Source organism: Lutjanus erythropterus, chromosome 15 (assembly GCF_056507025.1).
Source record: "Lutjanus erythropterus isolate fLutEry1 chromosome 15, fLutEry1.hap2, whole genome shotgun sequence".
Classification (NCBI taxonomy): domain Eukaryota; kingdom Metazoa; phylum Chordata; class Actinopteri; order Lutjaniformes; family Lutjanidae; genus Lutjanus; species Lutjanus erythropterus.
The window spans coordinates 28897597-28923925 of NC_139331.1; the positions used below are offsets into that span (position 1 = coordinate 28897597).

Here is a 26329-nt window from a genome sequence, read left to right on the forward strand (position 1 = left end):
GGCTTAATATACAGTACTGTGTAAATGTTTTAGGCAGGTGTGAAGAATTGCTGTAAAGTAAGAATGCTTTCAAAACTATAAAATTTAATTGTTTATTTTTTATCAATTTACAAAATGCAAAGTGAGCGAACAGAAGAAAAATCTAAATCAAATCAATATTTGGTTTGACCAGTTCTTCTTGGTAGACTTGCACAAAGTCAGGGATTTTGGATCACAGTCAGGTGTTTGATTAACCAATTATACCAAACAGGTGCCAATGACCATCAATTTCATATGTAGGTTGAAACAAAACATTAACTGAAGCAGAAACAGCTGTGTAGGAGGCTTAAAACTGGCTGGGGAGCAGTTCAAGCTCTTTTGAAGAAGAACAAAGAAACTGGAAATCAGAAGATGTCCAGCAGTGCCATCAGCTCAGAACAAGCAGAAACCAGTGGGACTCATTCATTCATCTCCTGTCTGGAGAAGTCTGGCCACAAACGGTCTTCATGGAAGAATTGCAGCCAAAAAGCCACACCTCCGACGTGCAAACAAGGCCAAGCGACTCAACTATGCATGAAAACAGAGGAACTGTGGTGCAGAAAAATGGCAGCAGGTGCTCTGGACTGATGAGTCAAAATGTGAAATATGACTGTAGCAGAAGGCAGTTTGTTCGCCGAGGGGCTGGAGAGCAGAACAATAAAGAATGTCTGCAGGCAGCAGTGAAGCACGACGGAGGTTCCTTGCAAGTTTGGGGCTGCATTTCTGTAAATGGAGTTGGGGGTTCGGTCAGGAGTAATGTCAGTCCTCTGTTATCCATCATGCAGTACCATCAGGGACTGATTGGCCCCGAATTTATTCTGCAGCAGGACGACGACCCCAAACATACAGCCAATGTCATTAGGAACCATCTTCAGTGTAAAGAAGAACAAGGAGTCCTGGAAGTGATGGTTTGACCCCCACAGAGCCCTGGTCTCAACATCATGGAGTCTGTCTGGGACTACATGAAGAAGGAGAAGGATCTGAGGCAGCCTACGTCCACAGAAGATCTGTGGTTGGTTCTCCAAGATCTTTGGAACAACCAGTTCCTTCAAAAACTGTGTGCAAGTGTACCTAGAAGAACTGATGCTGTTTTGATGGAAAAGGGTGGTCACACCAAATACTAATTTGATTTAGATACTGTAAGTATAATTCTTATATGAAATAAAATAAAAAGATGAGGTATTTCTCATTGTTGATCAATGAACTGTAGTGATAAATGAGGCATCACTGAAACATTTTGCTAATAATCACTGGACACAGAACTATCTTTCTGTGTCTCTTTTCCTGTCTGCAAAGATTTTGAAACATGGAGTTGCAGCATTCAAGAGCAAAAGGAATTAGGAAGCCTCCAAGATTTTTCGCAGCGGAGTGACTCTCATGAAACAAACTGCACACGCCCCAGTGCGGTCCTCCATCACCACAAATCTTTCAAAAAGATCACTTTTGAAGTGGGCAACAACAGACAACGTGACTGCAGTGAGGCTGTTTGTTTATTCAAAGCTGCTGCTGTGCAGAGTAACTCTATTATAATGTATTAGCCAATTTCCCAGAAATCCCCACTGTGAACATTTATGCCACTGAAAAGGTCAAAGCGGGACCTGATTGATTCTGTGTGCAGAAGTTTGGACATTTCCCATGAGCTCAGATATCGAACACAGTGGTGTGCTTCAAGTGCAACCTGCATTCAAACTGTTGACTGATCTGGTATTAAGTGTTGCGTGTGTGAAGGTTGCGGCCTCCTCGTCCGCGGAGTGAACAGACTGACAGGATCGTACGACTGAACATGTGCAACTTGTTACATTTATGTCACATAAAGTAAACGATCTGCGCGTGAGACGATGCCACAACACACCATGATACGACTAAGTAATTTTAGCTATTTATCTCTTTTACGTTTTCAGAAGTGCAGCATAATTAGACCTAATAAAAAATGTAAAAAAAGACTCATAAAAGACACGGAGGACATGAGCTCACTGTCCTCAACAGAAAGAAATAAATGTTATAACTAGAACCAAAGGGTTCGTTGGCTTTTGACTCTCTGACTCTTTTTGGTGTTGTTAGAACCTTTTATAATGGTTCTTCTTGGAACCCTTTCAGAGGCTCCTACCCAGAACCCAACATAAAGGGTTACACCTCTAATCATCAGCAAAAGTTTTCACCTAGAACCCCCTATGAGAGATTCTGCAGAGAACCCCTCTGTGGGTTCCACACAGAACATACTCTGGGGGTTCTATCCAGAACCTTTCCACCTTGTAAGCAAACCAGAACCCACTCAGGGGGTTCTACCGAAAACCTTTTTTTTTATATTTCAAGGGTTTTATCCAGAACCCACCAAGAGGGTTTTACAGAGCCCCATTTTTGTTCCAAGGTTTTTATCTACGACACACCACGGGGGTTCTACCAAGAACCTTTTTGTTCCAAAGATTTTATCTAAGACACACCAAGAACCATTCTATATTCTGAGAGTTTTATCAAGAACCCACCAAGGGTCTCGAGAACCCAATAAGGAGCTTCTACCAAGAACCTTTTTATCTTCCAAGGGTGTTATCTAGAACCAACCACAAGGGGTTCTACCAAACACCTTTGTTGTTCCAAGGATTTTTTCTAGGACACACTGCAGGGATTCTCCCGAGAACCTTTTTGTATCCCATGGGTTTTATCTAGAACCCACCGACGGGCTTCTACTGAGACATATTCCATGGGTTTTATCCAGAACCCAACAGGGGATTCTATTGAAAATTTCAATTATTATTAATTATATTTTAAAACCCTTACTTCTAAGAGTGTACAGACATGACAACGACAACAACAACAGTGATGCTGCAGGAACCAAAGAGCCTGCAGGTAAAGGATGATTTCAGAATGAGACACACTTTAGTATCAGTTTGATTCTCCCATTCTTAACTTTCTTATCTGTCATTTGAGCTGTACATTTGAAAAAAACTATGCAATTTTAATAGTGTAATAAAAATAGCACATTGTATTTTCCATCATTATAAATCTAGGACCACCTGTCAGTATTGTTTAGCTTACTAAAGCTATGTCCGCCCTAATGGAGATTTATCTCTGGAGGGAATTCACAAAAATGTAACCAATGTTGTTTATGTTCCAGAGGATGTTCCACCCTCAGGATCTCCAGATTGTTCCTTAAAATCTCGCAACAAAACAAAAAGAAAGCTGCTTCTGTATTATGTCTTACTGGGTTAAATACATTAGGTCTTTGGAATAGGAATAGATTCTGTTACATACAAATGAAATTTCATGTGCACAACAAAACCAAAATATTTGACTACAAGGCAATTTCACAAACAGCTCATGAACAAACATGTGAACAAGCACACACACGCCACAAGCACTCTTAATTAGCTTGTTAGTATGACGCACGTCCCGAAATTCATTGCCCGTGATTTAAATGGATGTTGATGTGAACTTATTTTTGTCTGTTAATTTACAAAAAGTAACATTTTATCATAATTTTTACTCATGACTAAAAATCTAATGAGTCAACAACTTTGCTAAGTCAGCTAAACACATCGTTGGATGTCCCTATGGTAAACACGATAAAGCACCCTCATTCCAGCGCACAAAACATGGTAATCTCACTCTAAGGTGCCCAAAATGTGGTAAAGTGCCCACTAAAGTACCTTTCTAGAGGACAAAACATGGCAAAGCCCCCTTTATAGTACCCTTCCAGTGGACAAGACGTGGTTAAGTGCCCTCTAAAGTACACTGTAATGGACAAAATGTGGAAAGGTGCCCTTTAAGGTGCCTTCAGGTGGGCAAAAGGTGGTAAAGGGCTCTTGAAGGTTCCCCTTTCAGTGGACAAAACATGGTAAGGTCCCCTCTATAGTACCCTTCCAGTAGACAAAAGGTGGTAAAGTGCCCTCCAAAGTGCCCTTCTAGTGGGCATAACATGGTAAAGTGTTCTCTGAGGTGCCTTTTCAGCAGACAAAACATGGTAAAGTTCCCTCTAAAGTGCCCTTCCAGTGGACAAAATGTGATAAAGTGCCCTCTAAGGTGTGCTTCTAGTGGACAAAACACACTAAAGTGCCCTTGAAGGTGCCCTTCCATTGGACAGAATGCGGTAAAGTGCTCTCTATGGTGTCCTTTCTGTGGATAAAACGTGTAGCACAAAACAACAAGGGCCGGCTGAAGAGTTCAGGAGAACCGAAGCAGTCGAACAAAGAATAAATCCAGTTTAGCGGTATCCAAAAAACAAAGAAAGAAAAATCCAAAAGGGAACCAGGCACATGACACTGGGAAGCAGACACAGACAGGGAGTAAAGCCAGAAAAATGACAAGAGGACAAAAAACACAAAATAAAACGGAATTAATAACAAAAAAAAAACAACCAAACCATGACATACAGTTCCACAAACAAACTGCCTGAAGAAGACCAGCTGAAAGCTCCAGAACGAGTCGGTGCGTTGACCTCGAGCTGAACTGGTATTGTCAACTGTTCGCTTGTGTTTCAATGTTACCTGAAGGTAATAACAGTAATTCTTGGGCTGTTGCAACCCAGCAATCCCAGAGGATTCCTTTAGGCAATAATGCCCCCTTATCTCCTCGCTCATCCGTACTCCGGGGGTATCAATTAAGTTCTGCCCTCAGGAGGTTCTCTCCAATTATAAATCCCTCGGGACTATTTGTGAGTCCTCAGCTCCCTTCACTGTCTTTCAGCCCCTAACCCAGACGCTGATTGATATGTCCAACCACTTCATTCTTTAAATGTGTCTTGGATGAGATGAGGATACTTTCAGGTGTCTTCTTTTACAGAGTTTGACCTGTATTTCCAGAAATCTCTTGAGGGTGCTGTCTTGTTGAAATTGACAAGGACTGGAGGGCTCTCTTGGGGATATTTTGCTTTCTTTTTTTTATTCTTTAAGCTGAACTGCAATCTTACTGACTTTGCTTGACAGAATGACCCAACTCTTTGTGGGCAGAGAGGTGAGAAGCCAAAGAAATTGAGTGTTTACGCTTTCTTTGAACTTCCTCTGCCCAGCTAACAACAATGGAGCTGTATGCCACAGAGGAATGAGATATATCAGACTTTGGCTACATAGGTTTTGGTCCTTTCATGGGATTTGTTGATAATAACAAAAAAAAAAAGGGACAGTTCACAGAGATATCAGTAGAGATGTCTGTCTTCTCTCAAAAAATAAAGATGGCACCCAGCTTGTGGTCCTCAAATTGCAAAAAACCCCGCCTCTTTCCAGAAATCTTGACCCGTTTAATCACCGTGCAAGCTAACACGGTGATGCGGTTGGCTAATGCAGTTTTGTAGAAAGAAAATAGTTCCTCTATGAAACTGCACGCAACAAAGTCTGTGGATCATCTTGAATAAATGGGTCATTATTTCTGGAAAGATGCACTGCTGATGAAATTTTCAAATGTACTTTTTTCGGTGCTTTGAGCACCACAAGCTGAGTGCCATTTAGTTCCATTATATTAGAGAGAAGGTAGATATGTCTACACCCAAACAATCTATATCATTAGATAGATAAATACACTCAACAAATAACCAAAAGAACTAAAATAGCTCAGTACACAATGTAAGAAAACATTCTATATGCATAAGACAAGTGTGCAATGAGGAGGAGAAAGACAAGTTTGAAACTTTATAGCAGAGAGTTCAGAGTTTTCTCTGACTGACAGAGGTGAGATTAACCAGATGTCCTGTATCAAACCTCGTGACAGTGAAGCTGAATCAGTCTGTTAATATGCGTGAGTAACATGTATCTTGTTCCTCCTCGGGAAAGTCAAAGAAAGTGCAAGCACTCAATTTTTGTGGCTTCTCACCTCCCTGCCCACAAAGAATCGGGTAATTCAGTCAAGCTAAGTCGATAACATTGCGGATTAGCAGAGAGAGTACAAAAACGAAGCTAGATATCCAGAAGAGAGGCCCCCCCGGCCCCGATCGATCTCAACAACCCTCAAGAGCTTCTTGGAAACGAACGTCAGAGTCTGTAAGACCTGGATTGGGACTTGAAGTGTCCTTATATCCCCCCCAGACACATTTAAAGAATGGGAACGTTCACAGTGATGGCAGGTATCAATCAGTGTCTGGTTTACAGGCTGCAAGACAGATGACGGAGATGAGGTTTTCACAAACAGTCCCCATGAGACGTATAATTGGAGAAAACCTTGTGGGGCAGATGTTGATTGATTTCTGGAAAAAAGACGTCTGGTTCTATTATATTTGATAAACAGCAGACCGATATCTCCAAAACTGACACCAAAACAATCTGGATGGATGTATAGCACTACCTGATTTTGGGGTGAACTGTCCCCTTAAGACTGGTGGACCTTGGGGCTGGCCTCCAGAGTGGCATAGATCATCCCATAGACATATACACATAGACGCCGAATTGACCTTTGGATCATACGTCAACATGGCAACGTGTGCAGTTACGTCCTCAGAACACATATGTTGTTTTTACAAGTCAGTAAAGTCTCGGTTTTGTGGTAGGTTTGTCGTAGTTTAGTTCACTAAAGCTTTGCGTGAAACCGCTCGGTGAACTACAGCTCTCGTCCCACACAACACACATCATCAGCACAGATATCGCCGCTCACCTGAAGTGTTTTATCCGGTGACTCCTGGTGCTCTTATCAGCCAGGAAGAGAAAGAGCTTCAGCGGCTAACGTTAACTTCAGGAGGGAGAAAATCATGATTTCACTTACAAAACTTCTGGGTGACTTCACAGTCTGGATACTTCAACGGTTTTGCAACAAACCGTGACTGTCTTGACTTGAAAAATCATCTTTGAAATTCACAAACATCATATGTGTGATGTGTGATGTGTGCGTGCGAGGAGTCAGATCCTTGTCCAGCGCTGCAGAGAGAGCTCTGGTCATGCGAGACTACAAAATGTGTGCGTGTCACTGCTACACTATTGTTTTGTTAAACAGATAAATAAATAACAGTCATTTCCACCTTGGTGTGGACTCAAAAGAAACATTCAACATTCATGTGTCAAATGTTGCCTGATTTTCAAATTTTATTCCATTCATTGGGTGTTTGTGATTCATATAATACATGAATCATAAAAATGCCACCTTTTAGTCATTAGCCAGCCGGGCGTCTTCTATTTCTGATGTCCTCCGTTCACTTCCAAGTGCATCTCAGTTCAGTCACAAAGAGGAGGAGAGTCCAATTATTTCCCCCCCAAAAGCTCCAGAGTTAGATATTACACTGAATATGTAGGCTGTTATTCCTATAATAGGCCACCTAAGCTTGAAATGAATAGACGTACTGTACCTGTAACCTTTAACAAACCAATTACAGACTTTATGTGAAGTATTAGCAGATTTTCTCATTATCCAGAGCAATCCATTTACACACTCAGTGTCAGGTTATGCAACCGTGAGTCAGACGTCACTTCGAAATATTGCCGGAGTGAGGAGGAAATGTCCCATTCGGCGCCTTGATTCCTCCCTTGGCTTGTAGGAGGGAAGAGGCGCGGGTACAAAGAAGGGATTCAAGCGAGAGGAAGTGAGAAGTCATGTTTACTCGCTGCAAAAGGTTGTAAACTGTCAGATCATTTTTTTAAAAAAAGCTCCATTTTCTCCAACCACTCCGCAGTGCGATACACCCGTTTTTAAAGTTGTCACCTTGGAAGAGCATTTTAGAAAAGGTGAGTCTTTGTGGGCGGGGAACACAAGCTGAGTGTGGCTGAAAGAACAAAACAAACTGTCCGTTTTCTGCAGCCGAGGCCAGAATCCGCCTCTCGTCATATTTTTTAGGGCACTTTCAGACACGCATCTTGTATCGCATCCCACTGCGAGGTTTGACACAACTTAATGAAACACCTACAAGTATTTTTATTTATTTTATTTATTTATTTATTTTTTTGTGTGTGTGTGTGTGTGTGTGTGTGTGTGCGTGTGTGTGTGTGCGTGTGTGTGTGTGTCCCGGGATGAACTTTTTTCACACCGATGAATCCCAACACGTGAAATTCAGAGCAGAGCTGCTCTGGCTTTAAGCCAGGTGTGAGGACGCCTCGGGCAAACTGATGGTCTTCATTACACACACCAAGCAAACACTTTACTGGTAACCCTGAGCTGTAGATGCATGCATTAGTATTTTAGTTTATATAAATATATATATATAAAGAGCGAGAGAATCGGTGCAGTAATTACAGTTATTCTTGTGTGATAATTATGTTCATACTAGTGCAATAATTCTTGTATAATAATACATTTGTTCTGATGCAGATTGTATATGTGTATTTATTTTACTTATTTTACTAGTTTTATTTGTATTTTCCTCTAGTTTACTTTACTTATTATTCTACTTTACTTAGTAATCTAGTTAAGTAGTTTTATTCTTGTATTTTACTTGACTTGTAATTCCACTTAAGTTATTATTGTAGTGAATTTGTTCTATTCTTGTATTATAGTTTACCTCGTGTTTATTCTACTTTACTGGTTATTCCAGACTGTGCAAACAGGCTTTGAAATCACTGGATGTAAAGTCAAATTCATTGTGAATTTGTGAAATGGAGAACATGTCAGCGTTCTCCCGTCAGGCAGCACAGGCACGGAACACTGAACCCATAAAACTCAGGAACATACCATCTCTTAACTTGTTCTCCACATCAATAAAACAGCGGTTACTGAACAATCAGACGTGTTATCATGATCTGGACTGGTGTGTGCTCTTTTATAGAGCGTTTTCCTTTGGTTATATGTGGTTATGCTAATTGTGCTTGTGCGTCTTTGTTGTGTTTTCTGTTTGTGCTTTTGTGTAGCACGAAACCGTAGCACAGTTTTTTTTGGTTAAATGGTGATGTCACTGCTTTTCTGATTGTGCTTAAGTGTTGTTGTCTTTGCTTATGTGCCTTTGTTCTGTTTTATACCGCCGACCTGCAGATGAAAATTAACCTGCATGTCTAAATCTGGCACATTTACAAGACTGAAGTGATCATGTTAATTAATGTGCACTGTCCTAAATAAAATAAACATAAACATATTGTTATTCTTATATTCTGCTTTGCATATTATTATACTTCACTTTTTTTATTCCTGTATTCTAGTTTACTTTACTTGTTATTCTACTTTCCCAGTTTACTATTTATTTTTTCAATTGCTCCATTTCTTTTAGTTAACTAATTTTATTATTGTATATTACTAGTTTATTTGTGTATTCTTGTTTACTTTACTTGCTATTCTACTTTACTTATCATTCTAGTTAACTAGTTTAATTCTTGTATTCTAGTTTATTTTACTTAATAAACGACTTTACTTATCATTTTAGGTAACTAGTTTAGTTCTTGTATTCTATTTTTTTAACCTGTTATTCTAGTTTTATTTGTGTTTTCTAGTTTATTTGACTAATTATTCTACTTTACTGATTATTCTAGTTGTTTTATTCAGCTGTTGATGTTTGCTTACTGAGGTTGTTTTTGTTCCTGTGTGTTTCTTTGCAGCAGTGATCCTAATTTTGTCGTATTCTGTACCTTGGCAATAAAGGCTTTCTATTCTATTCTAGTTAAAAAAAAAATAAATAAATAATAATAATTTTAGTGTGACGGGAGGATTATGGCGCCCATAAACACTCTTTTTCATTGATTTACCTCTCTGTTAATTACTGGAAAGTTTACTCACTGACTTGTTCAACCATTTCTTCCAACATTTTCTCCTTTTATCTGTTGATTTTTTTCTGTGTCACAGTGTTTTCTCATCATAACATTTTATGATCTGTTGTGCAATGAGGTAACACATGAGAGCCTCGTGTTTGTCACTTGTGTTGTGTTTTTTTCTCTGCGTCTTCCCCTCTGCTGCAGCACTGCTCTGACTAACCTAATAAAACAATTAAAACAAGATTCTGACACAGGGAAACATTTTAAGAAAGAACAACAAAATGAGGCATAGTGATGATAGAAAAATAAATATCTAATAGTGGAAATTACAACCAGATTTGCATTTTATCAGATTGTTTCACAACAATTGACACACAGTGAACCTGGGGCTTTTGAGGTTACTGGAGGTCTGGAACTGATTAATGTCACTGAGGGTTGTTTTATTCAAACGAAACGTTCAAACTGGACATCTGGTCATTTTTGATGGTAAATAAATTTCTGTGCTACATCACAGCAGCCATTTTGACATGAAATAGTGCGGTAAACACAGATATTAGCTTAGCAGTGATGCTAATAAAGGATTATCATCCATTCAGGCCAATGGATGCTACTGTTATTACACATCACATCAATACAGCCGATGTGAAAATAGTTCGTAGACTCCTTTTCTGTTATGTTTTTTGTGGGTGGAGCTTAGGTGGAGGCAGTAAAGTTCCCTAAACATGTTAGCTAACATTAAAATTTTAATTGGCTTGTGTCTTTCTAAATATGTTTGGTTACTCGCTCTGCAGGACTGCGAGTGTTACTTAAAGGTGAACCAGTGAGAGCAGACACGTTCACACAGTGGAAGGATAAACTTTCTACAGTCACGATTGGGCGATTGGACGAATATATCACTGATTGGCTGAGTCCATTGTGTACGTGGTTGATTGTTGTCCTGTCGTTTTGCTAATTTAATGACCTGCACAAGTGACAGACGCTGCTCCGGCTCGGGACGCTGCCATTGGCAGGAGTACGGTGCACTGAGTTGGGAGGATGAGTGAGAGGAAAAACAGCTTGTAACCAGACTGGACAAGATATTTTCTGTGAATTTTAGTTTGTTTCTGTCTGTCAAGTTTGTACTGAGTGCGTTTTACAGAGTTTAAAAGGCAGTTAAAGGTCATTTTATTTCAGTAAAAAAGAGAAACTTGAATTCAGAAGTATTTTTTTTTATTTTGTCAAAAGTTTTTTGACTGGCAGTGTCAGCTGGTATGTAATAAAACTCCAGTTTTGAGCCAATACTACTTTGATTCTTGCACCCAACAACACATAACATAATCACAATTAAATTGACCCAAAATTGCGGGTAATGCTTCAATTTCAACCCCCAAACTTTGTAGTATGTGATAATTCACAAGTGTTGTTTTCATGGAAGCAGGTGGTTTGTTAACTACCATCCACTTCATGAAAACGGTACTCGCTAATTATCACAGAATTAGCCATGAAATTTGAGGGTAATTTGGTGGTAATATGTGGGTAACTTCTGAGAAATTTCAAAAATATTACTTGGTTATTACCACCTATTTACCACAAAATTAAAGGCTCCATGGGGGACAGGTAGGGGAAGAACTTCGCCTCTCTTTTAAAGGAAAGCTGAGTTCCTCTGCTGCTGCAAAATCTGTTGTTCTGTAGAACAACTCTTCTCTCAGTGTGAAGGAATTTTGGTTTTCATTTCAGAGCTGGCGTCAGTTTAAAGATAGTGTATCGCACCCAATAAATGTGATGTTGATAAAAGTTGGAGTATTTATCAGGGGAAAAAGCTCGGATTGCATGACAGACAAGAACGCCCTAAAATTATTTGCTTTAATGGACTTAATTATAAACCACTTTTTTCATTTCCTTTATTGACATTATTTTGTTGTATTTGTTTTGATTTCTAATACACTCAACATGAACACATTTTTTGGAATATTGACCTGTGCCATGAAAGTTTGTAAAAGGATATTGTTCAATTTAAAAAATTTGTTGTTTTTCCTGCAGTAGTAGGACTGAGTTACTGAGATACTGAGTTACTGATGATGACGTGTACAGGTCAGAGCAGGTCACATCAGCTGCTGACCAAAAAACTACATGAAGGATGGAGGATGAGGGAGAGAGAGAGAGGCATATTTTCTACAGGTGGAAGTAGTTTGAGTTTGTTTTGCTCCTCGTGAGAAAATATGTGGTAATAGAATTTTATTTAAAGGCCACACTCAGAGACGTAGAGTTCCAAGCTGTTCATTGGATGAGATATTCAACATCGGAGTGCGACAAGGCTGCCAACAAGGTACAAAACTGATATGGTAATATAACAAGTAATGGGTAGTTACTTATGATACCAGTAAGAGTAATAAGTAAAAAGTAGCTTCCTGAGTAACTTTGAAAACACTGGTTGGAAGCTCAATGCATCCTGTTACGTGGAGGCAGTACAGGGACGCCTCCATGAGCAGGAGAACTCAGCTTTTTTTGGTCAGCGCTGAGGAATTTCTTCAATTAACTACATCAGTGTTTCCCAGTCCAGATCCTCAGGGCCCACTGCCCTGCCTGTTCCAGATGTTTCCCTGCTCCGGCACACCTGATTCAAATGATCAGGTTGTTATCAGGCTTCTGCAGAGGCTTGATGATGAGCTCATTTATTTTTCAGTCCGTTTATGTTCTCGCACTTTCACTTCTTGAACCAGGAAGTCTGGCCTGTGGCTCGAAAATCTTTTCTCTTTGTTTCCTCCTGGTAAATCCACTGTAATGCTGCTAACATTGAGAGAGCTGACTTTCTGACAGGTTAATTGCATCTTGACCCTAAAACACACCCATGAATTAATCAAGGCGCTTGTGCACAGCGGATAGGTGTATCCCATTGTTCGCTGCGGACGCAAGGGACGGGGCAGGGCAGGCCTGTGCCCCTGGTGTGTATTTTTATGTGGAAATTAAACTTTTTAAGTGGGAAAAAAACATGTCGGACACTCATTAGTGTTCCAAGCAAACTATTTCTCTAGATACATGTCTGGAGAGATATCTTAGTATTTCTATGATAGTGTCAAATGCAGAGCTATTTTGGTTTTGGCATTGGCACGGTGTTTTCTGATTGTCATGGTGGAAATGTGAATGCAAATATAGCTTTTACATCAAAAGGCTACACCCCAGTGAATTAAATGAAGAATGCTTTCTGTGACTATTGTCTTTCTATACCAGTGGGTCCCATTCCCAGTGTGCAAACCAACATATAGCATGAGAATGTGTCATGTCTGTGGATTATTCTAATGTGCTTGTAATGACTTGACCTGCTGGCAGTTGGCTTCATGTGTGTTCAGTCAAGTCCTAGATCATTACCACGGTGCACCTGCAGAGTAACCCATATACTGTATATAGGAAGAAAGTCTTAACATGGATTAAATCAGCAGCATATGGTGGTTGTGATGCCCCCCGAGCACAAGCTATTATGGCCCTTGTGCACGCAAGTCAGAAGCTTTGAAATATGCATACATCGCTTTCCTAATGTTATCTGCTATGTGGGTGCAGATCTACATGGGTGTGACTTGAAAACATCAGATTTTCACACTGTCAGAGAAAGTTAAAGTGTGTGTCCTACAATAGCTCAGGTATAAAATCTCAGTGCACCACTGAGGATCTCTCATGCCAGGCTGCTGCAGCGCTCTGTGCTTTTTCACGCCATGAATTAGTTAGGAGTTTGTTTCGACTAAACCACAGTAGAAAGACGAACCAAGATGATTTTGGTGAGGTTTTATTTAGTCTCTGTCTAGTTTGAATAAAGGTAATAATGTTAAATTTATTAATCAATCAATCAATTCAAGAGGAGTTTGGTGAGAGCAATAAAACAACTGTTTCTGGTTAAATAAAATGAATCTTCAGAGTAACAATCTGAGCCCATCAGTGAGGAAAATAAAGCAAACAAACTAGCGTTAACTGCCCCGCGTGCTCTGCAGTGCACGTCATCACAGTTAGTCTTGTGTTTTGTGGTGATACTGAGACGACACAGCTAAAAAACACAAGATCAAGAGCTGAAAATTGTTTTTCAGCCGCTCGTTTCCTCCTCTCTCATCAATAACCACCAGCGCATGTTGTACGATTTGTGTAGAAAAAGCTTACAATTTTATTATAGATTTCTATTTTACACACCGAGGCGACGATCTGAACCTTACATAAGAGCTGACTCTCCATCCAGCACGATTGGTCCACTCTCGCTGTGGGTGTCTCCAGCCCATGGGCCCCTGTGCAGCTGCACTGTCTACACTGACTTTTACACTTTCACAAATTTGCACTCTTGCAAATCTTTGCGGTCTGTACATGCCCTGCAATGTATCTGATAGAAAAACTTAAATTCAAGACAACAGTCTGAATTCCTTTTTCACTGAGTCCTTGTCCTGCTGCACCCCTGACTGCCACACTGGAGATTAAGACAACCAGGGACTGTTTTTTTTTAAATGTGAAGCTCAACCTCAACATTTTTTAACCAAATACCAAACCGGACCACAAAGATTCCTGTCTCCTTTAATCAAACAAATGTGTGAAAGGACCTTAAGAGAACAGGATGCGTAATAACTGTGCAAGTCAGAAGCCAAAGTTTTGATGTTGCAGATCAATAAATAAATACGCAAGGACACAGACATGTACTCCCTGTTCACTTCCCTGACCACCACACAAACAACAGCTCCTCTTGTTCCTTTTAGACGAGTTATCACACAATGTTCCACATTCAGTTAAAATTTATGAAAAACAAAAAATATAGGGCAACGAGACGAATCTTTCGCGTCAACGTGTAATGGGAACTTTGCCAATGTGTTATTGTTGCATAATTTTTGGTTGTAATTATTATTTATCACGCAGTATTTTAAAGTTTAGCTGTCTTCTTTATCAAGCTTAGACTTACAGCTTTTTAGATACAAGGGCAGCGGCCACTGCTCAGCGTGGAAGTTCTGATAGCAGCATTATCAAGAACTGCTCATCCATTGACATCCAGGCTTGGGGAGTAACGGACAGGTTTATGTAACTGGGATACAAAAGAAACAGTTGCAGGGTATTTTTAGCAAATTCATTTTAAAGTGAAGAATGATATACTACAGTGTACATTGTGTTTTCAGCAACCATATTCAACCTTTATAAAGACTTTAACTTGAATTTGTAGATGCAGCCTTGAACTCTGCTTAACAAAAACAGATTTCCAAGGTGCTCCTGAGCACATTTAGCAATATCCTTTATACAGACATGTGGAGTTGTGAAGCAGTGCCCGCTGAAAGGTCAAAGGTCACAGGCATACAGTGTTGGTCTTGTCCCTTATGTGCACAGTAGATGGTAAAATCCCTACAGACAGGGCAGAGATTCCTTCATAGTTATAGTTAGATAATTTTATTCTGTAAAAACTTAAGTTATCTAGCTTCTTACTGACTTTACACTGATGGTGCCGACAGAGTTAAATTACTCAGAAAAAGTTTATCAGAACAAAAACACAACTCCAAAACTTAAAGAACCCAGAAAGACAAAATCAGAGACTTCCACAGGGTGCAATAGCTGGAGCTGGAAAATAACAGAGTGCACAATAACCATGAGGAACACAGCGAGGCTGATAGATGGACTTCTGTTCTGCACTTCCACTACACGTCACAAGCAGATATTTTGCTTTTATGCTCTTATGCCTTTATGGGACCATTTCTTCTTAATTCCCACTTGAAATGTAGACACATACGTAAGGAAGGGCCACTTGTTCCCTATTGTACGTCTGAAGCCCACCTTAATGTCAGTGAATCAGAACGTAACTCACACCGGGTGTAAAAGGACAGAAAGTCTCAGAACAACAATGGCAGTGTTTTACACTCCCACAGCATCTCCCACAGGACATCTCAGGAAGCACAGTCATCTGCTCTTTTCCAAAGTTCCTAAAATAGAAAATAGAAGACATACTGTTGAAGTTGATAGCTGAGACACACCCTGCACCGTCTTTTTTCTAAAAAACACTTAGATACTCCTACAGTTATGTATCATCTGTTTATTTAAGGCTATTTGCTGGGCTTGTACTTTATCCGTTTTTATTATGTTCATTTGTCTTTATCCTGGCTCACCTATTCTTTTATTTTTTTTATTCTCCCATTAAAAACTCTTCTACTCTGAAGCTAAAGCTTGTATGCAGTTACTTACCTTTTTATTTCTTTAATCCTTTAATTAAAGAGCTAGTCTCATCTCTTTGAGACTGGGACCTCTTTTTCAAGAGAGACAAAAATAAAGATATAAAGTTTAAGCATAGACAGACACTTTAAATACATTGAATAGCATAGTTGCTTTGGAGTTTGTTAGGTAGCTGGCTTAGGAAATACACAAAACTAAGGGAATCAGCCTGAAATTTGCACCTTGAGCACTGTTTTGTACAACATTGTGTAGCCTAACACGCTCAAAAAACAGGTCTGGGCTCTGCATCGACGAGAATAACAAACTTAATCAATAATTTATAAAGACAACACCACAAAACAGGAACTGTGACCAGAAATGCTAGAACACTATTTGTCACTGTAGGCAGAGAACAAGATAAAACGAGATGAATTAAACAACATAATTAAACAAGATAAATATGATTATATAAAGTCCTTTATCTATACTCTTAGAAATAAGGGCTCTAAAAGGGTTCCTCTGGAAGGGCTGAGGTTCTATCCAGAACCATTTGCTTCTGAAGAACCCTTTTTTGAAGAAAGGATTTGTCAGGAGTTGTGAGACTTGGTGTTCTCTTTTTGGAGGAAAGGGTTCTTCAAGGCTTGTTGATTCAGTGAAGAACTCTTTCATCAAAGGTACATTGCACCATACAATATAAAAGGGGGCTCGGTAGAACCCCGAGTGTGTTCTCGATAAAACCCTCGGAAAACAAGAAGGTTCTTGATAGAACCCCCTTGGTGGGTTCTAGATTAAACCCTCAGAGTATAAATTCTCTGTAGATTCGCCAGAGTGAATTCTTGTTAGCGCCCTTAGAAGATGGAAAGGTTCTGGATAGAGCACCAAGGCAGGGTTCTGGATGGAGCCAGTACACCATAGAAAGGTTCTCTGTAACTTTCACATATGGTTCTAGGTATGCTGGGTTCGAAGTAGAACTCTCTGAAAGGGTTGCACATGGAACCAAAAGGGTTGTGCTATGTGGACAAGCCAAAGAACCCTTTATGACTCTTGTTAGCAGTAATAGTGGACTGTATATATGATAAATAAAGACACTTGGATGAGGCAGGTAAACTTGAGTAAGCAGATAATTTACATTAACACATTATTTGTTTTACTGTATTGTTACATTTAGAGTGGAAGTTTCCTTTAAAGAGAGGGACCGCCTCCTTCATATGCCTCTCTGTCAGCAAAATACTAAAGAGACGTGCTAACCATCCCAGTGATTTTCATTAAATTCTTGCAAGAACTGTTTTCTCTAGGAAAGAAATGTCCCACGTCATCAGATCACAGGAGATTACAGTGATATAAATACTGCAGCTCTGCACACTGAAGAAGGTATTTCCAAATCAACTCAATGTGTGTTTCCATTTTAGTAAGTCTGCATTTAAAAATAAAGGTGATCAAGTGCCTGAAAGTTGTTGTTGCTTTTCCCTTTTGTAGATAGGTGTTAAAAGTGCCTCTTAAAAATAATAATTGCAGCCGATGTAAGTTGCATTTTAGCCACAAGAGGCTGCAATTTGGTCACAAATAAGGCAGGTCTGTCTTCATTCTGCTGAGAGTTCAGCTGCTCATAACAAGTATAATCTAATAATCCACAATAAATTAGAAACAAATAGAGATATAAACCAGTGCGATCACAGCTACATATACAGTATGTACATCCTTTTATCTGATCTCTTATTGAGCCCAGCACTCGTCCCAAACAGATCAATTTAAAGCTGTTTAATGAACTTGCAGAGCTCTGGATGGTAACCGTATTTCCTGCATTTCTTACTCTCCTGTGGCGCCATTAAATGTTCCTGTAACATCCGCGCAGATCACCAGGATTAATCATTTGCTGTGGTATTTATAGAGTTTGCTTTGAAAAGGTATAATGAGATCACTGTGGACTCGTCTCACAAAAGCTCACAGCAGCATGACAGCAAGTGGGTGACGGTGTGCTGCAGCAGAGGCAGCAGATTAAATGACTGGACTTGTTTGAGGTGGTTTAAGGTAACACGGTGGAACATAAAGATAGACACGAAGGGGAATAGATGTTATACAACCACGTATAAACAATAATACTTCTGCTGGGACAAAGTCACCTTTTGGGAATATGCAATATGTGCCAAAGCGTGTAATGGTCAACTGTGACTGTGTCACGTTTTGCCTCGCTGAGGCTTGACGAGTAAACACATTCTCGTTCCATGATCAAGTTAGCAGTAACACACATGTAATGTCTGGTTAGACTTTCAAAATAAAGCTTGTTGAGAAGCATTTCAGGTGAGTGTCACAGTTCGGGTGGATTCAGGTAACAAAACTTCTGTGTTTTACTCATTCATCGGCCCCGGTGGACAGCTTTAATGGATATATATGAGACCCTGACTAGAAAATGAAGGCTTAATACAGTATTATGCCATTGTTGTCATGCACTAACACCCACCAAGTTATTCTAACAAAATGACCATTATTATATCAATGTCTGCTTGGTTACCTGTCTGTTTTTTATTTATTTTATGTTATTTTATTATATTTTGTTTCTCCTGTTTCTGTTATAATTATTACTTGTAAAACTAATAAAACTTCAAATTCTAACAAGAAAAGATTTGTTATTTGTTATTTGTTGACTGAGGACAAATACATATCTATGACAGTATGTAGGAACTGTGATTTTAGTTAACATGCAAATCTAATTTTGACAACCTCAGTGCAGGCAAAGCTTTGTGGATCCCCTGTTACTTTTGGGGCCCTCAGTGAGGGTTGCCAGGTTGGGAGTCAATGCTCTAGTGGTCTATTACTTACACTGATGAGAAGTCGACATCGTGCTCATACATGATGGGCTTTTTAAGGACAGTTGTCTGATTCAAAACTTAAGTTCAACTGTAACTAGCAAAAAAGAGAAAAGGAAAAAAAAGAAAGAAAAAAAAATTTCTTTGCAATGTGGAGTAGGCTTTAAAAGGATCATTGGAGATACTATGTATAGAAAATCTAACAAAGTAGAAGGGTATATACCAGGCAACAGATGATGAAGCACCTGCTGCAATGCTAACAAAACTGCCAGGTGCAACCAGCAGAGATTTGCAGAATTCCACCAGTATTAACATGAGCTCCACATACGTTGTCCTGAGCTAAAAAAAAGATTTCTAACTGAAGCAGTTGTTGATTATTTGCAGCCCCTAGTGGCAAATTAAAAACGTGCCAAGTTACAGTTGCTTCCATATCTGCCCAGAGTCATATGATGTGTGTGTTGAAGACTCTGATGGATAATGCTACTATTATAGACCTGTAACTTTGAAGAAATTGAATAAACAGAGAGCTGAACATTATGATGTCACAGTGAAGTTGACCTTTGACCTTTTGGATGTAAACTGTCATCACTTCATCATTTTATCCTGTTAGATATTTGTGTGTGATTCTGTCATAATTAGTGTGTGAAATCTTGAGTTAAGGCCAAAAATGTGTTTAGTGAGGTCACTGTGATCTCGACTTTTGACCACCAAAATCTGGTCAGCTCTTCCTTGAGACCAAGTCAGCGCTTATACAAAGTTTGAAGAAATTCCCTCCGAGCCTTCCTGAGATATCGCCTTCACGAAACCGGGACAGACTTGAGGCTACAATGACCTTGACCTTTGACCTTTTACCAGCAAACTCTAGCAGGTTCATCTTTGATTCCAAGTGGTAATTTCTGCTGAGTTTGAATAAATCTGATCACATGTTCTCCTTCAGACTTATGCAGGGTGGGGATAATAATAAATGTTAAAATACAAATCAGAACCTGTCATTATATGCACATTTACTGGGGCTGAAGTAGGAAATTATAGATGTGACTCAGCATGTAAAATATGCTGACCACTTTCAAATCCGATCTAAAGATCTACCTGTTTACTGCTGCTTTTAATTATTTTTATTTTAAATCAAATCTATTTTAGCTTGTAAGGCTGTAACTAACAGTTGTCTACAATATTAATGACTCTGCTGATCATTTTTTGTGATTAATCGATTTGTTTTTTGGATCCATAAAATAACAGAAAAATGTGAAAAATATTGATCGGTGCTTCCCAGAGACCAAAGTGACGTCCTTAGATGTCTTGTTTTGTCCACATCCCAAAGACTTTCAGTTTACTGTCATAGAAAAAAAAAAAAAGAAAAAGAAAAAGAAAATGAAATCAGAGACTTTTGATTTTCTTTTTCTTTTAAAAAATGTCTCAAGATAATTAATTAGATTAGCTGGAAATTAATTTATTAGTTGACAATAAATCAGTCAATAAACTAATCCAGGCAGTTCTATTATCTTGTTGCTTTTTGTTTTTATTCATTTATTTATTGTATTCTGTGTACTTCAGCTGACTTGCTTTTATTATGTTATCATTTTTTTGTGCTTTTGTCAGTGTTACTCTGTAAAGCACTTTGAGTTGCTTTTCAGTATGAAATGTGCAGTATAAATTAATTTGCCTTGCCTTACATACTATCCTTATGTATTTCACAATGTTAACATATAAAGCTATATCACTTTTTCTTTTTCTTTCTTTTTTATTTTTATTTTTAAATAATAAATACATCCATTGATAAAGTGTTTTTCTTGGGAAGAGCTCATATATAAGCTCATATACCAAAATGTTCTATATATTGTTTGAAATAATGCCTAAACTTGCCAACACATAGCCAAAAGCCAACATGTTGTAAAAATGTAGCTTATGCAAATAAACTGCCCCTCAGAGGCTCTAACTCATCCCGGGCCAAAAGGCAAAGAGGGGGGACATAAATATGTGAGGGGACCTCCTTTGTTCGACGTTTAGTCACCTCTGTGGCCCCTGGAAAACCATTAAACGAGGAGGACTTCTCCCAGGAGCCCAGCATTCCTCAGATTCCTCCGGTCTGATGTCAGAGCAGAGGGGACGGCGCTGCAGAGGCATCTGGCCCCGCTGCTGCCTTCACGGTCCCCGCCACGGCTCCGACATCTGAGCAACTCAAACCAAACTTTTAAAATATCTCAGTCGAGAGAAACAACAAGGATACACATTTTACATAAGTTCTTTTCACCAGTAAGTAGCAAGTAGCTATGTTTTGCTGGTGTGTAATCAGTCTTGAGGCATAAAGGATTACATATGACAGGATTATATAATTTGGATAAAAACGTACACAGAAAAGAAGTAATCTGATTAGGGGTACATCTAGTGAAAATGTGGATTATTACCAGAATTACAACTTTACAATACATTTTAAAATAAAGAATGCTATAGGACCAAGCACAGCGCACACTCATTATAACGCTTAATGAATTTTACTTCTCGTTGAAACCTGCTAATCTTAGTCAATTTATTATCGTGGCCTCTAGTGAAAAAAAAAATGCATCACTGAGTGGAATTTCAACTTAAAATTCGTAACATTAACTACACAGATCAACTTGTAAGGTTAGCTACACACACCAACCGCTAAGGTTAGCACCACACACCAATTGCTTACATTGGCTAAACAGGCCAACCGCTAATGTATGCTATACAGACAAAAATAGGTAATTTTAATCATAAAGACCAACTGCTAACGTTAGCTACACAGATGTTAGCTACACAGATCAGCCATTAATGTTAGCTACACTGACCTGCTACTGTTAAAAACACAGACCAACTGCTAATGTTAATGACATATTGTATGTTCTGTTCAAATAGAACTCTTGAACTTGTAATTACGACGCAGAGGTCGTGAACATGATGTTGTGAGCTGGGAGCTAACAGAAAACTTCCAGTTCATGATGTCATATAAATGACATGAGTGGACGTTTCAAATGGCCTCATCTTGTAAACATGGTAAACACAAACCCATTTGAACGTACCAACAGACCAACTGCTAACCTTAGTTACACTGACCAATTGCTAGTTAGCCGCACCTAAATACATTTAGCTAACTAACCTGTCAATGCCACTACTTTACCCCCAAGAATTAACATTAGATCAGGATATTGATACCTAATATGCTAAATATGAAATCACAGCTAGCAGCAGGTTAATTCAGCACAAAGACTTGAGGCAGGGGCCAACAGCTAGCGTTAGCCTGGTTCCATCAAAGAAAACAAAATCCACTTAACTCTACCTGTAAAAACTCACTAACTGACACATTATATATTGTTTAGGTGATACATACAAAAGCTGAAGTATAAAAATAACAAAGTTGTGGTTTAACTGGAATTATGAGCAAGGCTGGTTCCACCTGTTTCAAGTTTTTGTGTTAACTGAAGCTAACAGCTGCTGTCTGTGTTGACGTATATGTTTTCCAATATGCTTTTGTTGGCAGAACAGAATTCAGATTAGTTTTTTTTTTTTTTTTTTTGGATTGTATGATCCATTTTCTTAATTCAAGTTTAATATATAGATATTTTGTTGTAGTTGTGTTTTTCTATTTTTAGTTATTTGTAATAATTAAAAATATCAGTGAAGCTTTACTGTATTAGTGCTGAAATGCTGTTTCGGACAATAAAGTTTAATGTTACATTGTTAATATAATATTGAACAATATATTGATATTTATATATTGATAGGATTTTTTTTACTCCCTTATATCATTGTGGGCATCAGCCCCAAATATCCAGCATTGGTCAGGATTTATATATCCCTTGTTTAATTTATAAGGAAAAAGCAAAGATTAGAGGAAAAAGTTTGCAAAATTAGCTTACACAATTTGACGCAGCATAAATAATGTTTTTTGACCCCCTGCCTAACTATCCTTCCCATCACCTCATGACTGCCCTAAACGTGTCTTGCGACCCTCTGTGAGGGTCCCAAACCATTGCTTTACACCTCCTCCTTTGAGAGGTCGAACGTATAATTCGTGATTCTCACATTTTGTGCAGCCTATGAACGCAGCATCTGCTCCTCTCTCCCCCTGTCCTGAACGCCTCCATTGGACTAGAGGGACCACTACTATAAACATACCAGAGTCCCTGCTAGAGAAGGAAACCACGTCGTTGTTAATCACGGCCAAGTTGGACAACTTTTTGCGACCGTTTTTATGATTTTTGTCCTCCGTGAAAAACTCTGAAAAGAGACAGAAAACCTGGGAAGCTGAAGCAGCGTTTTGCGACAGCCTCTGCGACTTTTTTTTTTTTTTTTTGTTCTGAAAGAAGTTGCGCTCATATGATTCAAGAGCCTCTCGAGATTTTTGTTTTCCACATGGGAACTTAAACTTATTTAAAAGCAAAGGAAAAACCCGATGAGGATTATCTGTTTGCCGTGACGTTCAACGCCGTCGAGTAAAGAAGAGTTTCTCCAGCGGGGAGCTGTAAACGGCATGTAGCGCAGGAATCAGGGGTGAGTTGTCTTGCAAAAAAAAAAAAAAAAAAAGGGGGAAAAAAAACTTCTGGTTTTGCTCTTGACTGTTTCCAAAATGTCTAGACGCCCTCAAAGCAGAGGGAAACTCTGTTAAAGTCTCCATCAGCAGTGTTCAAAAGTAGGCCAAATGGCTCGGCCACGTAGGGCAGACAGGCAGGAGGGGATCCCAAATATTTTCACCCCCCCCCCACCCCCGTCCTCCTCCACCACCACCACCACCACCATCACCAGCAGCAGATAAACATACATTAAAATACAGACAGAGCCCCAAATAACCCTCCTCTACACTTGATAACATGTAGACTACTGCTGCTGACTGTGATTTCACAGGGAACCAAATTACCTGCAGATAACTGGAAACCAGTGGTCACACCTCTAATCAGAGCACAGTGTCCAGAGTTAATAAAGTTATACTGAACTTTTGATAGACAGATAGTTGTACTGTATTGATCCCATGTTTGGAATTGATATATTGAGTATTATAAATCCTTGCAACACTCTAAATCTATAAGATATATATCTATAGAATACACAATATAGGCTAAAAATACAAGAATGCACCATAGTGAAGTATTAAAGTAGGAGAACATGCTGTATATATTTGTTAAATGTGTAAAGTCTGACTTACTTACATTAATACGCTCGGCCACATTGACGTTGTGGAGGTCTCTGCAGCTCTGCAGGACCCCCCTCCTAAAGATTCAGTTTGAGCATCTTTCTGTGAGGCAAATTGGCACATGGCAGGCAGGAGTTTACATCACCTGGATAATCTAAGTCTCTCTCTGTCATTACACCGAGAAATGCACTGAAAACAGACAGCATCAACAGAAGCTTGTTTATTTTTCTGAGTGTTTGTTAATGCAGCTTCGACAGTTCACTGTGTAGGCACATTTTTATTGATGTGGTAAAAAGTCAGAGTGTACACAACTTAACTTATGCAAAGGAAAAAAGTAAACACATAAATAAACATACATGCATATTCAAATTGTGTAAAATAATCAAAGTTAAAAAAATATATAGCTGAAATACTATCAAAATCATACTATGGCATGCAATATCCAAATTGTAGAAGCTGCTTTTTTTTGCTAAAGGAAAAATGTGCAGTGAAACAGCTTTATAATGAAGTACTGTAGTGCTGCAGAGATGTCCTGGTGTACAAATCTTGTTCTCCAGATGTAAGAAGACGTGCGTGTTTGGTTCAGACCCCAACAAATGTCACATCACCATGATTTTAAGATTTTTTTTCCAGTGAAAATGAAAATTGTGATGCAAAAAATGTGATGCAATATCTGGCAAAATAATTGCAATATTATTTTTTTTTGGCCATACTGTGCAGTCTTAAATAAATAAACTGGTTGTTAGGGGTCTAAAACAGTCCGTCCTATTATCTAGGGCACCAACAGGCATAGTAACATGCACAAGAGAAAAGCAGAAAAATGTGAACACAAGTGCATCTCAAGGATCTTTTTCAGTGCCCCAAAGTTCCTAGTTACATATATACAATATAAAGGATAGACTTTACTCCGCCATAAAGTCATCAGAGCCTAAAGCGCGCCGTTAACCTGAATAAGTGAGCAGTACTCAAAATCTATGGTGATTTTTTGTGGTCATATACTCAAAAGTTGGAGCTGAAGTATTTGGAGCTGTTACAGTTAAATTAAGATTATTGATTAAGCCAACTCAAATATTTTCAGTAAATTCATCCCTCTCATTGTAATAAGTTAACAGAACTGAATAAGTATAAAATATTATTATTTCATGTTCAGTAAAGTTCATACTAATCCAAAATTCTGAGTTTAATTAACACAAAAGAAAGAAATGTATATGGCACTCAACCTTTTTAAGTTACTGGAACTTTAAAACAAGTTTTAAGTTTTCACTTCGTACTAGAATTAATTAATTTGTGTTTGGTTTTACAATGCATCAACGCAGCTCTGGAAAGGTTTCCATTATCAATGTCAAAACTTGTCACAAACAATAAACCTCATCTTCTCCAGCTTAATAAAATGTAGCATATCCCTGTAATCTACTGTGCAAATGTTGGAAGGTTAAAATCCTTCCATCTAATCAAAATGTATTATCTGACCACCAGCGCGGCTGCAGACATAAGACTGAGTGTATTATTATTTAAGATAAGTACACGTTTGTGTAACAGAAGCTTGTTGACTGTGACAGGTGTGGACAATTCATGGAGTCATCCAAGACGAAACAGTGAGAGCTGCACATGCATTACGGTTTTACACAACGGGTTAAAGGGATAGTTTGGATTATTTGAAGTAGCTTGAGGATGTATTATCTGCAGTAGATGGCGGTTGACATGCCCCCACTATGGAGAAGCAGAGAGGAGTACCAGCGCAGAAGTTACACAGTGAACTGCTGACAGTCAGACAGCATTTTTTCTGGTGGGAAACTGCTGTTATATAAGCCAAACATCTGTCTCTCCAAACCAACCAAACTCCATAGACAAAATTGCTAATTTTACTTTGCAGAACATAGGCGTCTCTGGTCTACGCCTGCTTTGATTGGTTATTTAGTTTGTGTTATTGTGTGATGCTGGTGAATCCGAACTGACCATTGAAAACACCAAAGCCACACTATAACATGAACAAACTAACAGATCGAGGCAGCAGCAGAAGACCAACGCATGTACTCTGCAAGGTAAAATGACTGATTTTGCCTATGGAGTTTGGTAGGTTAGGAAAGAGCAATTTTTGGCTATTATTATGATTATAATTATTGTTGTTATTATGCCTATATACTTCTGACGGGCAAACACTATTATGTAAGCCAAATATTGCTCTCTCCAATCCAACCAAACTCCATGGATGAAATTAGTAATTTTACTACGCATGCTATGTAAGTTGCTGGTCTTCTGCTGCCTCCATCTCATAGTTCGTTTGTGTTATTGTTTTAAAAGGTTAGTTGGGATTCACTGAAGTGACACAATAACACAAACAGACTAACAGATCAAGGCAGCAGTAGACCAGCAGCTCCTGTGTTCTGTGACGTAAAATGACTAATTTTGCCAGTGGGGTTTGGTTGGTTTGGAGAGAGAGATATTTGGCTTATATAACAGTAGTTTCCCTGCAGAAAAGGCTGTCTTATGACAAATTAAAGTGGTTAAAATATTCTAAATATAACATCCACCTAAACTTAAATTCATTTCAGGTGTTATTGTGTGACTTAAGTGTTTTAAAAGATTAGTTTGAATTCACTTTAAGTCACACAGTAACACTGACACACTAGCAAAATAACATAAAC

General features: G+C 38.8%; 1 protein-coding gene across 1 annotated transcript in view; it reads left to right on the top strand.

Annotated features, from left to right (window-relative positions):
- The first annotated feature begins 22619 nt into the window (after positions 1–22619).
- LOC146314594 (tyrosine-protein phosphatase non-receptor type 14-like) overlaps positions 22620–26329 on the top strand; it is a 65780-nt gene continuing 62070 nt past the window's right edge. Inside the window, exon 1 of the mRNA XM_084738143.1 lies at positions 22620–23047. The gene's annotated coding sequence lies outside the window, so the exon portion shown is untranslated. The remainder of the gene's footprint in view (positions 23048–26329) is intronic.